Source organism: Magnolia sinica, chromosome 19 (assembly GCF_029962835.1).
Source record: "Magnolia sinica isolate HGM2019 chromosome 19, MsV1, whole genome shotgun sequence".
In the NCBI taxonomy this organism is placed as follows: Eukaryota; Viridiplantae; Streptophyta; class Magnoliopsida; order Magnoliales; family Magnoliaceae; genus Magnolia; species Magnolia sinica.
In genome coordinates this window covers 736338-752292 of record NC_080591.1, presented here as the reverse complement: position 1 = coordinate 752292, position 15955 = coordinate 736338, and positions in this window count along the sequence as shown.

Sequence of the window (15955 nt, the reverse complement as noted above, 5' to 3'; positions counted from 1 at the left end):
TCTTTGTATTGGTAACTGAAGGTGGAGCATTAGTAACAGAGGGGGGCTTTGCTGCTTCATATGGTGATGGATATTGGATATGGACTTCATTTGGTATGGTTGTTTTTGCAGAAAATATTTATGACTGAAAATTTAATTTTAGATAGTGTAACTTAGACTATGAGTGTATATACTGTTTTATTACCTGACCTCTATTCAAGGTTGAGTGGTGCTGACAAAGGTCCTCTATATGGCATGAGTTCTGGTTCTTGGGGTGCATTTGAGAAGTCTCGCCTTAGGCGTCGTTGAAGTCCGTTGATTTTTTTTTTTCCCTTCTACTTTTCCTTGTGTCTCAACTTATAAACTTTCTGTCCATTATGTAACTTTTCATTCTCAGGCCCCCTATAATTGAGGCTAGTTGTAAATGATTTACAGGTTGTGTTTGAACGCTAATTTAATTTTGTAAAGGCCTTTTGATTTAGAAAATTCAGCCTAGCAGAATTTTTAATTGTTTTCATTATTTTTTTTTTACACAGTAAATGATTTACCGGCGTTTTCAACAAATTTTCGCGGCGTTTTTCATCTCTCAGTAGTACAAATTATCTTACAGTCATTTTAAAAGCTTTTAGCGGCGTTTGTGAATATTTAGCGGCGCTTATACAGTTTTTCGCGGCAGTCAGCAGAGTCGCCGGTAAATGATAATAAGCGCCGGTAAAGATTACATTTAGCGGCGGCTGTCAAAAACGCCGTTAAAAATAGACGAACGCCGCAAATGATTCAGCGACGCGCGGCAGCTCCCGACCGCTGGTAATTGTTATACCGGCGGTTTTGTTGATTTTTAGGGGCGGTTTTAGCCGCCGGTAATTCCTATTTTTCTTGTAATTGGACTAAAAACAATCGTAGATTGGATAGGTAGAATCATCTGCTCTAGAAACTTTTGGATCCTACCACTTCAACGCGACATGCATTGAATGATTTCAATTGTTTGATAGGCACCCTACCACGAGAGAAATTTAGAAAACGGCCAAAGGTTCAAATCCTTTGACCTTTAATTTGATTTTTCACCTGTGGCCCCTCACGATTTGGACAGTTAAGATTGTTTGATGTAATTGTTAGAATGGGGCTTATCATCCACACTGGAATCAATGGTTGAACCATCTAGATCAGTAAATCTCTCGCAAGTAGTGTCCACATTGGGGGGAATCTTACCCTGCATTTTAAACTGGACTTTTGACAATTCAAATTCGTAATGCTTATAGATTCCGGCCACTGTCTTTAAATGGTGGGGGATGAATTTAAACAATGTGCCCCAAGCTCAACCCGGTGAATGGTTTCATTTTGGGCCTTTATGCACTCTCTGCAGGCCTAGGCCAGTTAGTGATTGGGCCGGTATACCACCTGTCCCGGGGCCCATAGAAGGATGCCAATTTCACCTCACTTGCAAGCTAAGCCTTGAAGAAACAATGATGCTGACCAAACCCTTCATGTGGATATCAGATTTACCGTTGCTTTGGTTACTCTCATAAAGCCCATAGCCAAAGCAAGATTACAAGGGCTGTCCATGGGCGGGATCTTTGGTTGGCTTTGGCCTTGATTATCATAACTGTTCTGGATGGGCCAGTTAGGTTGGCCCTATTCAAAATTTTAATTTTGCTCAACTTGGTCCCAGAGCATTGACAGCCATTGCTATAGAAACCCGTGAGAAATTGAGGTGGCTTTGGCCATCCACTTTTCAAGTTTCCGACGTCTCAACTAGCCAGACCCAATTGGTAGTGGATTGGGCTTGGGCTAGAAAACATGGTCTAGTCTGGTAAATGGGAAGGGCTCAGGTTGGACCCTCACAGCAGGCCCACCATATAGTTTATCAGGAACAAAATAATGGAACAGTACAAATAAGTGTAATGTATGTATGATGGTCATAGTGGATGTCATCAACAGTACGTTATTGGGTCCCACATCAAACTATTTGCACCATATTGTGGTAAAAACGTTTGCACCAGACAATTTCCATGTATGTATATATGTATATATGTATGTATCAATTAATTTAAACCTGAGTTGGGTAGTGTCAGGTTAGGTGGGGTTGGTTGAACCCAATGTACGTACAACAAGAATGATATAAATTACTTGGTCACGCTTAGGTTTGATGGATGCCAAGTGGGTCAGGTTGGTTAATAGGGCATTCGATACGATCAAATGGCAACTCTAAATCAGTCCAGAAACCAATATGAAATTTCTGAATTTTCTCAATGGGATTGAACATCTGTCGATAGAATTGACAGACCATAGACCCTGTTATTGACAGATTTGAGACATCAACTACAGAAGCAAGATATGGTTGGGCATCTGCGCCAACTCTGGCAACTGTAACAGACAATGCAGGAATTGGGAGAAGGCTAAGCGTGGAGCCTGCCACTACCAGTTTCCTAATTCGCATGCTTTTGCTACTTCAACTGCTAGAGAAGTATCACCCACAGTTGTTCGGGCTGTGTCTAGTGTGATTTTGTTGGGTCTCAGTGCTGAAATAAAATGCTACGGGTAATGAGTGTAGGATAGATGTGTGTCATGTAATGGTCTGTGCATGTATGCCATAACTATTCTGATTTTCTAAGCTGTCGCAATTGACTGAAACATTAGCCAGACCTATTGGTCCAAGTGATTTACGTATGTGTGAAAAGTTATTTGCCTGATATTCATCAACTATTCACTTACTAACCTCCCCATACATGTGTGGGGCCCTTCATAACGTTCGTGTTCCGTTCAATCCAACAAATGTGAGCACCACTATGACGATGGGATACTCCAATAATCAAGCAGTATACTAATAATGAGATAGGCCACACCATAAAAAAAAAACAATTGAAAACTACCTAAACATCTCATTTACATGGCGGCTCACATGATGGTTGGATTAGACAGATTTTGGAGTGTCCAACTTTTGCAATGGTGTAACCCTTTTCCGGTAGGAGTGTATGCTTGGTAGGTTCTTATGTAGGACTGCGATCCTGTGTAGGGCTATAAAAGTTAGAGATAAACCTAATTTAAAATATCCACTAATAAAATCCGGTATCCCACTATGCAATTTCACTTAAATCTATAAGGAGCTTTGAATCCGAAAGTAACAACTCTCAAAAAATGAGAATATAATTGAGAATTGTAGAGAAAATATTCTTAACACCCTTGATATGCTTAAATAAGCCTAGCCTTGTAATTTGACTAAAAAAAAAATGAAAATGGCAAACATTTAAAATATAAAAGATGTTTAAACATATATCCAAACTTGTACGTGAATAAATTAATAAAGACTTTAACGGTTGTTAAACTCATAATACCTTAAAAATAATAAAATTAGAACTACTAAAAATAGTAAGTTTTGACTTCAACTGAAATTAGACTTCTAAAATTATTGAATTTTGTAATATTATTTAGGGCCCAATAAAACTTAGTGATTGAAAGTATGATAACTTTCTAATAATGACTTATTAAAAATGTGATTACAATAACTAGTTATAAAGTTATGGCCGTTGAATGTCATAGTGAGAATTAAGCTGTTTTTACCCAATCTCTACCCTTCCAGCTTGAATTCTTGCAATTCCCGCACTCCACTGAGTTTTAGTTCGGGATGCAACCTGTTAGCGCAGGTTAAGGTAAACCGCTACCCAACCTGAATAATCAACTATTAACTTGAACCCAACTCGATCTGATTTTCAACCCCACTTCATCAGCAAGAACCCAACCCACTATCAAATTACACAATCCACCCTTACTTGACTCTATCTGAAAATTTAAAATGGGCCAATGAAAACTGATCTAGACCATTGATATGAAGATCCCCAACATGGATTGGAATCGGGTCAAGTAGCATTGGGCTGATTATGCATGTTCTGGCCATTGGGTTTGGGCTGCAACGCATTGTGACTTGACCTGAAATCTAGCAAATTAAAATCTGATTAAAGTTACAAAGAAAGCAAAAGTCCCGAGCCCAACAGCCTAGTTAAACTCTGATTGAGCCCACAAAACAAACTGCTTAGATGTTATGAATTGGATAAAAGTGCCCTTGTATTGACACAAATGGAGCACATTTGTAAGATTTGTATCAAAACACTTATAATCAGTCGGAGGCAAGCAGTGCTGGGTCTTGGAGAGGCTCCCCCACCTCACAAAAATCCAAATGCAAGAAGGTAAAAATATGTTATAAAGAAGGAAACCATGTCCAAATAATGATATGCTCTGGTTTCTTAGGTAACTACAAGTTCTAGTGCTCCTAGTTGTATTGGAACTTCTAGAGAGTCCGGATTATCCATTACACTCAATACATATTTCATGGGCCATCATGTAAATATCATATTGACTTTATTACATTCATAACTATTTGATCACTAGCCTTTAACATGGACAGTCAAAGATTGTTTGAACAAAAATAGGTCCAATCAACAACTCAATCCATCTATTAGTTGGGTCCCAACATATATTGCTTATAATTAATAAGAACCTCAGTTTTTAGTGTTTACACTCGACCTGACACCATCAAGCCCAATTGCTAGGAAGTGGCCATGTGACGGCACGCCAAATGAAGATCCCACAAAACCCCTGCAGAAGTAAATCATAAAGAGAAAGCAATCTCTCTTCAAACTATGTGTGCCACACGTTTAGGAGACAAAAGCACACCAATGTTACCATAGACACATGGCAATATGGTAATGGTCATAACTTGTGTAATGGCCTAGAATGCTCATACAACGCTAAGCGGTAATTTGCTGCCAAATTTACGGCAAATCATAATTGATAGTATGAAGAGTAGAAGTTAAAAAATCATTTAAGAATCATAGAAACTTAATTGGCTATGCTGCTTTAGCAATTGGTTGATTTAGTGGAAAATTATATTATTCTTCTTAAGGATGGAAACATGAACAGTCATAACTCTTGATTGGCTAATTAATTGAATGAAAATAATAGAGGTCGAATCCGAGAACAACTCTCCAGCCACCTCCTCACAATTTCTATAAATTTAACAAAGAACAAATAGCACTAAGCCTAGTCAATCCAAATTCGGGCCAATGCCATATTTAACTTCTATATCATCATTTACATTTTATCTTACTTATCTTTATATGTTTGGGTACTGGATTTGGCTTGAGCTAGAAAACCTGGCTTATTCTTTAATTGTATATGATTAATTTCCAGATACTTGGGGATTCTCTTGTAGTGTGATTTGTAAAAGATATTGAGATTTCATCTTTAGATGATGGTTTAATAATCTATAATCTATGGAAGTGTCTATGCTCGAGTGACATTTTTACTCCATTAAAATGGCGACGTGGATATGGACTTTGTGACTCGTGAAAGTCAATGGTGCGCTGCATTCAATGGCTAATATTATACTATAAGGATAAGATTGCACGTATCAATTGCACATGAGTGTACAATGAAATGCTTGCCATGGGGTTCAGCCCTTTTACACGCTTTCCTTAAAAAATAAAAATAATTCTGATCCACTTATATGCGTGCCTAAATGTTGGAATTACAGGTTGATGGGTTGAAAACTTCAACGAAAATTTTCAGACCCATGCATTTGTTCTGCAAATTGTGGCCCACCCATCATTTGATCAACTGGATTCTTAGGGTAGGGCATTTACATAGTGGTGCCGTTCTGATTGATGAATTGTTAGATCCACATCATACTCCATCCTAATTCAAGTCAATCCCCTCATGCAGGATGACTGTACATCTCATGAACTAATGAGTACATGTGTGTCCCGCACATCTGTGATGGTCATGGTCTAACAAGGTACTGAGATTCATAGACCGTAACTCTCACAAGTCAATCATCAACATGTCTAATCTCATGTTCCCGAGGACTGCCAAAGGAATTATTCCTTAACAAACCCTCCGCACATTAAATCTAAGGCATATTGCATGTCCAATTTAAAACTTGTGGTTATCACGATCAATGGCTAAGATCCACCAAATCATATTTACATGACTAGTGAATAATGGCACGAATGATTTTATAAGACACTAACTCCAACATAGATTGGATCTACAAATTATAATGCCATATTGGCACATGTATTATGTCTACATGAGCTCTTACCAAAGCTCTTATATTCTACAATCAAAGAAAGCATTGCAAAGCATGCATGATGAACTGTCCTCAAGGTGGTCTTTGGAAAAAAGGAAAAAGAAAAAAATAAACAGAAATGGTAGATATGAGGATCAGATTGCACGAATCTCCACACCCGAATGTAATGTTAATCTGCATACGCTACGCCATGAATCCTCGATACATTTTCTCTTCTTTATTTGGTTGTAGATTTTCTGAGTTCTCCATCGCCTATAAATATCTCAACAGTCATCAAAATGAAATAGAAACCCAAGAAAGCAATGGCTAAGTATCAAGGTCTCCTCTCCCTCTTCTTCATAGTCCTCGTAGCTACTACATTGGGTGAGTGATTTTCATACTCAATATTCAAAAAGATTTCATACATAGAGTAGGATGATGTAAGTCGACTGAAAAATGGGTCTGATCCATTCATTAGAGTGGGCCAATTCTGCATGTTGGTTCAGACATTTTGATAATGAAACCCACTCAATGACTGGATCGGCCTGATCATTTTTCCACCATTTGTGTAAGACTAATACTTTTTGCTGTTGGGGATTATATATATATATATATATATATAGGTGTGCCAATGGTTGAAGCGAAACTATGCCAGAGGCGAAGCAAGACATGGTCGGGCGTCTGCACCAACACCGGCAACTGCAACCGACAATGTAAGACCTGGGAGAAGGCTAAGCATGGAGCCTGCCACTTACAGTTTCCGGAATCTGCATGCTTTTGCTACTTCAACTGCTAGAGAAGTAGTACTCACAGCCGTTCGGGTTGCATCTAGTGTGGTTTTGCTGGGTCTGAATGTTGAAATAAAGTGCTACAACTAGTAATGAGTGTAGCATAGACGTGTCTGTGTGTGTAATGGTCTGTTTAGGGCTGTTTGTGCTTGTGTTCTATAACTACTGAAACTTTAGCCGGACCTACTGGTCCTTGTTGACTTCTAATTAGTATCCAAGTCATTAACCGATGTGTGAAAGTTATTCACCTGATATTTATCAACTATTCACCTATTAACCTCCTCTTTATAGATGTGTGGGGCCCTCCATGTTGTGTGTATTCCATCCAACCCAATGAATTAAGTGAGCCCCACTATGATGATGGGATGCTCCAAATATCAGGCATACCAATATAATGAGATAGGCCACAACATAGAAAACAATTGAAGAACACATAAACATCTCATTGGCATGGTGACTCACATGGTGGTTGGATTAGACTGATTTTGGAGCGTCCAAATTTCGCAATGGGCTGACCCTTTTCAACAGGTTAGGGCCCATACATATGGTGGACCCCACACGCAACCCTTGTAGAATACATCTATGTATGGCTTAAGAGACAAAATTCTCTCTCTCTCTCTCTCTCTCTCTCTCTCTCTCTCTCTCTCTCTCTCAATAGTGCCAAACATATCCTAAGGAACCTTAAGTGCGGTCAAAAGAGGTCGGTAGGTCAAGTAAGCCCCACCATGATGTTTATGTGAAATCCACCTTGACCACCAGGTAAGTCACCCCCATTAGGCCGAGGGCCAAATATCAACCCTATCTAGGATTCAGTGGGCCATACCAAAGGAAACTATTGGGAGAGAGACATGCATACACTGTTGATTGTTTTGAGGCCTACTGTGATGATCAGGTGAAATCCACTCAAACCATCAGATAACACACTAAAATTTAGGCAAGAGTTCTAAAAACTGGGTCAACCCTTAATTCAGGTGGGCCACACCAAGGGAAACAGTTTGGAGGGTAAGTGTCGGCCCATATACTATTTCCAATCGTGTAATCCACCTGAATCACAGATATGACTGGTTTTTTATCCCCTAGGCCTAAACTTGGGTTTTGGGCTGAGTTTTGGGCCACAGGCCTACGTAGGCTGACGCATTTTTATGTACCAAAAGGATTTCACATATAATGAGAAAAAGGCCTAACTGAGCTAGTCAACTCAATCCACAGTAAATGGCCTATTTATGGGACCAGTGGGCCACGAACGAACACATATAAGCAGATGGAGAGATAAACAGATAGACATAGATATGTTTTTGACCCGGCATTAGTATTTAACATAAGCCTTTGATCTGGAGCCACAAATTAATTACAACCAATTATCCCTATCCCAAGGGGTCAGATTATTAGACCTTAGCATCATTTGATTGGGAGGAACTTGGGGGCCACCTCTTATCCACCATGGGACCTACCACAGTAGGAATAAAATGGATCAGCAGCCTGTGGGCCTCGCACGTATGGTCTGTGGGAACAAAACAAAATCTCGATCAAGCATCGTATGTCGTGTTTTTGTCTCAAATGGTGTAGTAGAACATTTTAGAGCTGATTATAAAATAACTGGGCTGTAATCCTGCTTCCTTCTCTGTCTTTATTAGTTGTAAGCTCTAACATAGGGTATACACATGATTGTTTTTTGCGACCTCACATATCGACATTTTCGAGGTATATCATGGTTTTTAGTACCTCACAATAACCCAAAACAGATCATCCAAAGAATGGGACTGGTGTGTATGTTTGTTAGTGGGTCGGGTTAGCCAGCCCACCCGATCTTCTAGCCTAGCTCATGGTTTCAAGCTCGTGGGCCCATGGGTTGAGATGGGTCCAAAAGTCCATGTCCATCTAGTCATCAGTCCAGCGCTAGACACCGAGTCGAGCTTGGAATAGCTCGTCTCAGATCAGCCAGCAACCTACTTCAGCTCGAGTTCAGAGCCTAACTAGCCAGCTTGACTTGGTTCGGTTGGGAGGTCAACAGCCTAGTTAATAAAGTTACATTGGGATTGGGTTACCACGCGTTGGGACGCAAAATCTATATAAAGTTTCAAAGAACTCAAAAGCCCCAGCCCAACAGCCTAATTAATTAAATTCTATTTGAGCCCACTAAATAAACAGCTTGGATGTTTCAAAATGGAGAAAATGCCCCTTGTATGGACAAATAGAGTACTTTTCTAAGAATTGTATCAAAACACTTACAATCAGACAGGTAAGCAGTGCTGGATCTTGGAGGTTCCCCCGTCATACAAGAAATCCAAATGCAAGAAGGTAAAACTATACTATAAAGAAGGAAACCTTTCAAAATGAAGAAATGCTCCTGTTTGAGTGGGCCATTGAGTTCTGTATTTTAGCTACTCAAACCGTCATATTATCACTTGACCGGATTCATAATAATAACACTCAAAATTATATTAGGAACTTACAATTAATAGGTGATGTGGGCCCAACAATAGCCAAGTTCTTGGCTAATAGTGTGAGTAATGGTACCATGTAACCACACCTACTATAGCGGCACCCTTTACATGGTACTGGTGCCAAAACTACCTGTGGTGCTGCTAGGTTAGTGTGGGCCAATATGGTAAGTGGTTAGATCCACTCTATCCACTTAGATGTCCGTTCCATGTTAGGCCATGTTGCCAAAACTCAGCTTTAATAGCAACTTAGGTGAGGCACAAAACAAGAAACATTTGGGAAAGTACACCAAACCAATAAACCTTCTCCATGGTTAGTGGGGCCACCGTGTTGTGTATATGCATTCCAAAACTCAAAAGTGGGCCACACCATAAAACTAAAAGTAAGGTTATTCCAAAACTCAAGTGAGCCACACCACATGAATCAAGATATTCCCACCGTAGAAAGCAATGAATAATCACCTAAACTTCCAAATTCAAGAGATGGGGCCCACTTGATTATTGAATTGACTTATTTTAGGAGTGTACTGTAATCAATGTGGGGCCCACCTATTAGATAGGTTGGGATGTCGGATACCGTACACATTCCTATATCCCACCACTTAAAAATAAAGTGTCCCTTTGGTGGTTGTACATATATAGTTTTCTAATGCTGCGACCCACTTAAAATAGATCATCCTGTTTTTTAAGCTACGTGCCTACCATTTGTAGGACATCTTTTGGATGGTTTGGATGTCATAAACTGATAAAAGCGCATGAAAGCCCCACAATAGCCTGGCACCATGTGGGCCCCAAAAACAGAGAAGTGGGCATAATCCAGAAAATGACTCCCACCAAACAGATGATTAATCAACGTATCAAATTCTTCATATTCTTTTTGGAATTAATTAAAAATATATTAAAATAAAAAAGAATAAGAATAAGAAGCGCCTCTTATTCATCAAGAGAAGTGTTATCATGCAAGCAAGCATTCTTTCGGAGCTTTAAAATGCAATGCTTTCTTCCAGCCAAACCAAACAATGGACTCTGGTTTCGACTGTTATTTGATACTCTGGCTCGTATGACGCTTGATAAGCAGGTACTCATAAATTATACAAAAGTCATATGTAACTCAAATTAAACTAAGTAAATTGTAGAAATTGCCTTAAAATCAGATTGGTCAAACAATTCTAGCCGCTCATTCCTAGACACTTGTTGAAATATTTCATTCGTAACCGTCAAATAAATGTCCACCATTCCAATAGTTAGCTAATCAAATAAGATAATCTTTGGTCCATGGGACCCACAATCTGAATAGTTAATTTGATTTACTTTTATTTGAAGTACACAATTTCTACGTAATTCATTAGTGCACGCGTATCATCTATCACATTGGGCAGAGTATCAAAGTTTTCCTGTTTTGGCTTCCGGTGCGTTTATGCTAGACGCTTGAACATTGGCGATGTGTTTGATTCATTTGACACGTGGAAGGCTGGTAGTAGTTGGAGGATGGACCCTATGAAAGCTTCCAGTTTCTTAGGTTGTAAGAAATAGCCACGGGATTTTCGCTTTCCCTCGATTTTTGCGCCTGGATGGCCCACCAATGATGCAGCCGCTCTTTATTAGGCGGTGCCACGTGTCTGGTGTGGGGGCATCCACTGTCAAATAATTCAGGAGACCGTAGTGTCTTTCCATTACCAAAAGAAAAGTAGCGATTCTAATATCTACACATGGTCAAGAGGTAAAACTCAAGTACTAGCGTCCGGTCAATTCAACGATCTAACGGCTGCTACTACTTACTGCCAGAGATATTTTAGTGGACCCCACTGCCTTTTAGGCTCCGCAATTGCTTGGTTTACTCTGGATAAATTGGTTGGCCCATACTCAACCCAACCTGGCCCAAAAATTGAATAAATCCCAATTTCCTTTATAAATGCTTTTAATCCGTCCATTAATCGGTTTGAATTATTAATGCCATCATTATGATTTTACACTGTTTATTAACAGTAGTGAAATATTCATTACAATGTGAAAATCTCTCGTCCAAATATGAAAATAAATGTATTTTAATTGTCGAGATAAAATTTTAGTAATATAATAGTATCATTATTATAATTTTACTATGCCTATTTAAATATGAAAATTATTGATCAAACTACTTACTTTTTAAAAGACAAGTATTATATTTTATAATCATTGTACTTCTACAATATATTAATATTGTAATTTACAATCCAAGCAAGCCAAGTGAGTTCTACATACATAAAAAATAAATATTTAGAAAAATGAAACAGGCACTTTGAAATACAAAGATGCATGTGTTACTTAAACCAGGAAAATATTAAATTGATGAAGCCCAAGATCACCCACAAGACAAGTTCAAAGTGAGGCCACGCGGGCTACTCCTAATTGGCATTTGTGAATAGGGGAAAGGTTGATGTCTCCTTTTCTTTATATGAACAGTTATCTTTTAAGTAAAAGTCAAATTAAAATTCTATGTTAAAAACCCTAAACCGTAAACCTTAGACCTGACTTCAAAGAAACAACCTTTACCACCCAACAGCCAAGAAAAAAGCAGTTCAGCTGGGAGTTGGGTCCCCTTTCCTTTCTCTTTCATTGGGAAGGATTTTCCATAAGCGACAGGTTAGTTGACCCGAGCTCAAGTGGGCTAACTCAACTACCAAGCTGGATGCTAGAGCTGGGTCCCTTTCATAATGTAGTTAGTTTTCATGACTTGACGAAAAGCATCGCTGCCATCCGAGAATGGAATCTAATCCTAGTCAGTCGTCCACTTGAGAGTCCACCTGCTTAATAGAATCAGGCCGCAATGGAGGGACTAGTGATAGACTCTAAGGAGTTTCAACATGAGGTCTTGGGTTCGAAACCCATAGGTGGTGAAATCCCACTATGGTGTGCGTGGGTGTGTGGCAGGTGCGTGTTTGTTTAAAAAAAAAAAGAAAAAGAAAAAAAAAAGCATATTCTTTTAATCTTCCAAGAGAGAGAGAGAGTTGCATAAATTAGGTTATCCAAAAGCAAAGGGAAGAAGGTAAAAAGAGAGTTTGGTGGGAATTGCTTTTCTAGAAGTTGAATTATGTGGTAGGCTTGAGTGACAATCTCCGATTCCTTACACTGTGAAATCTAACAATAATGATTAATGTGGGGTTCTGATTCTATGTTGGTGCCTTTTTTTTAAAAGATCCCAATGCATCTTTCTTCCCTGTAAAGGCCCACTTCTTGATTAGGCCTAAAAGGCAGCTTGTGGAAACTTAGGGTTGGGATTAAATCTTCAAGCTTGTATTTTTCAAGTGGATTGTTTAGAAGAGATTGTCAACCATGAAGAATTTTAGCCATGATCCATCAAACTTTAATGGCCTAGTTTAAATACTTGGAAACTCGATTAGTAGGATTCATAGGCCTGTCAGGTCGAGTCGCTTTTGGACTAGTTTTTTCCATTGTTGTATTTAAAATGTAAATGTTTTTGAGCCTCAATCATAGTTATAAAACTTGGTGATTCGACTTGAAACTTAGCTGAGTTGAGTTAATTCAATGAGATTTCGAGGTGAGTCACTTGGCGGAGTTGAGTTAGTTCAATGAGTTTTCAGGTGAGTCACAGAACAGTTTTATTGGGTTTTAAAACCATGATGAATGGTGTCATGATGTGCTGGCTTTTTAGACCATGATGAATGATATCATTGATCTAAGCAAACACAAATGATGGGAAATGCCTAAAATATCTCTGGATCTGATGATTCCAACTCCTGGACCAGTGGCCTAAAACATGGACTGAAAAACAGTTGTAGATTGGATAGGTAGAATCATCCACTCTGGAAACTTTTGGGTCCTGCCGTTTCAACGCCACACGCATTGGATGATTTCAATTGTTTGATAGGCACCCTACCACGAGAAATTTAGAAAAAGGCCAAAGGTTCAAATCCTTTGACCTTTGATTTGATTTTTCCCCTGTGGCCCCTCACGATTTGGACAGTTAAGATTGTTAGATGTAATTGTTAGAATGGGGCTCATCATCCACACTGGAATCAATGGTTGAACCATCTAGATCACTAAATCTCTTGCAAGTAGTGTCCACATTGGGGGGAATCTTACCATGCATTTCAAACTGGGCTTTTGACAATTCGAATTCGTAATGCTTATAGATTCCCGCCACTATCTTTAAATGGTGGGGGATGAATTTAAATACTGTGCCCCAAGCTCAACCCGGTGAATGGTTTTATTTTGGGCCTTTATGCACTCTCTCCAGGCCTAGGCCAGGTTAGTAATTGGGCCTGTATACCGCCTGTCCCATGCCAATTTCACCTCACTTGCAAGCTAAGCCTTGAAGAAACAATGATGCTGACGAAACCCTTCATGTGGATATATATCAGATTTACCGTTGATTTGGTTACTCTCATAAAGCCCATAGCAAAAGCAAGATTACAAGGGCTGTCCATGGGCCGGATCTTTGGTTGGCTTTGCCCTCGATTATTGTAACTGTTTGGGATAGGCCAGTTGGGTTGGCCCTATTCAAAATTTTAATTTTGCTCAACCTGGTCCCAGACCAGTGACAGCCATTGCTATAGAAACCCGTGAGAAATCGAGGTGGCTTTGGCCATCCACTTTTCGACTTTCTGACGTCTCAACTAGCCAGACCCAATTGGTAGTGGATTGGGCTTGGGCTAGAAAACATGGTCCAGTCTGGTAAATGGGAAGAGCTCAGGTTGGACCCTACACAGCAGGCCCACCATATAGTTTATCAGGAACAAAATAATAGATCAGTACAAATAAGTGTAATGTATGTATAATGGTCATAGTGGATGTCATCAACAATACATTATTGGGTCCCACATCAAACCATTTGCACCATATTGTGGTAAAAACGTTTGCACCAGACAATTTCCATGTATGTATATATGTATGTATGTATCAATTAATTTAAACCTGAGTTGGGTAGTGTCAGGTTAGGTGGGGTTGGTTGAACCCCATGTAAGTACAACAAGAATGATATAAATTACTTGGTTACGCTTAGGTTTGATGGACAAGTGGGTCAGGTTGGTTAATAGGGCATTCGATAGCATAAAGTAGCAACTCTAAATCAGTTAAGAGACCAATATGAAATTTTTAAATTTTCTCAATGGGATCGAACATCTGTGGATAGAATCGAACAGACCCCAGACCCTGTTATTGACAGATTTGAGACATCAACAACAGAAGCAAGATATGGTTGGGCAACTGCACCAACTCTGGCAACTGCAACAGACAATGCAGGAACTGGGAGAAGGCTAAGCGTGGAGCCTGCCACTACCAGTTTCTAGGATTCGCATGCTTTTGCTACTTCAACTGCTAGAGAAGTATCACCCACAGTTGTTCGGGCCGTTTCTAGTGTGATTTTGTTGGGTCTCAGTGCTGAAATAAAATGCTACGAGCAATGAGTGTAGGATAGATGTGTGTATCATGTAATGGTCTGTGCATGTATGCCATAACTATTCCGATTTTCTAAGTCGTCGCAATTGACTGAAACATTAGCCAGACCTACTGCTCCAAGTGATTTACCTTTGTGTGAAAAGTTATTCACCTGATATTCATCTACTATTCACTTACTAACCTCCCCATACATGTGTGGGGCCCGTCATAATGTCCGTGTTCCATTCAACCCAACAAATGTGAGCCCCACTATGAGGATGGGATACTCCAGTAATCAAGTATACTAATAATGAGGTAGGCCACACCAAAAAAACAATTGAAAACTACCTAAACATCTCATTTACATGGCGGCTCACATGATGGTTGGATTAGACAGATTTTGGAGTGTCCAACTTTTGCAATGGTGTAACCCTTTTCCGGTAGGAGTGCATGCTTGGTAGGTTCTTGTGTAGGACTGCGGTCCTTGTATAGGGCAATAAAAGTTAGACATGAACCTAATTTAAAACATCCAATAGTAAAATTCAGTATCCCACCGTGCAATTTCACTTAAATCTACAAGGAGCCTTGAATCCCAAAGTAACAACTCTCAAAATATGAGAATATAATTGAGAATTGTAGACAAAATATTCTTACCACCCTTGATATGCTTAAATACGCCTAGCCTTGTAATTTGACTTTAAAAAAATATTAATAAAAAAAAAAAAATTGGCAAACATTTAAAATATAAAAGATGTTTAAACATATATCCAAACTTGTACCTAAATAAATTAATAAAGACTTTAACGGTTGTTAAACTCATAATGCCTTAAAATAATAAAATTAGAACTACTAAAAATAGTAAGTTTTGACTTTAACTATAATTAGACTTCTAAAATGATTGAATTTTGTAATATCATTTAGGGCCCAATAAAACTTAGTGATTGAAAGTTTGATAACTTTCCAATAATGACTAATTACAAATGTGATTATAATAACTAGTTATAAAGTTATCTTGAATGTCATAGTGAGCATTAACCTGTTTTTACCCAATCTCTCTACCCTTCCAGCTTGAATTCTTGCAATTCCCGTGCTCCACCGAGTTGAGCACGATGTGCTGCAACATCAGTTTTAGTTCGGGATGCAACCTGTTAGCGCAGGTTAAGGTAAACCGCTACCAAACCTGAATAATCAACCATTAATCTGAACCCAACTCGATTTGATTTTCAACCCCACTTCTTCAGAAAGAACCCAACCCACTATCAAATTACACAATCCACCCTTACATGACTCCATCTGAAATTTTAAAACGG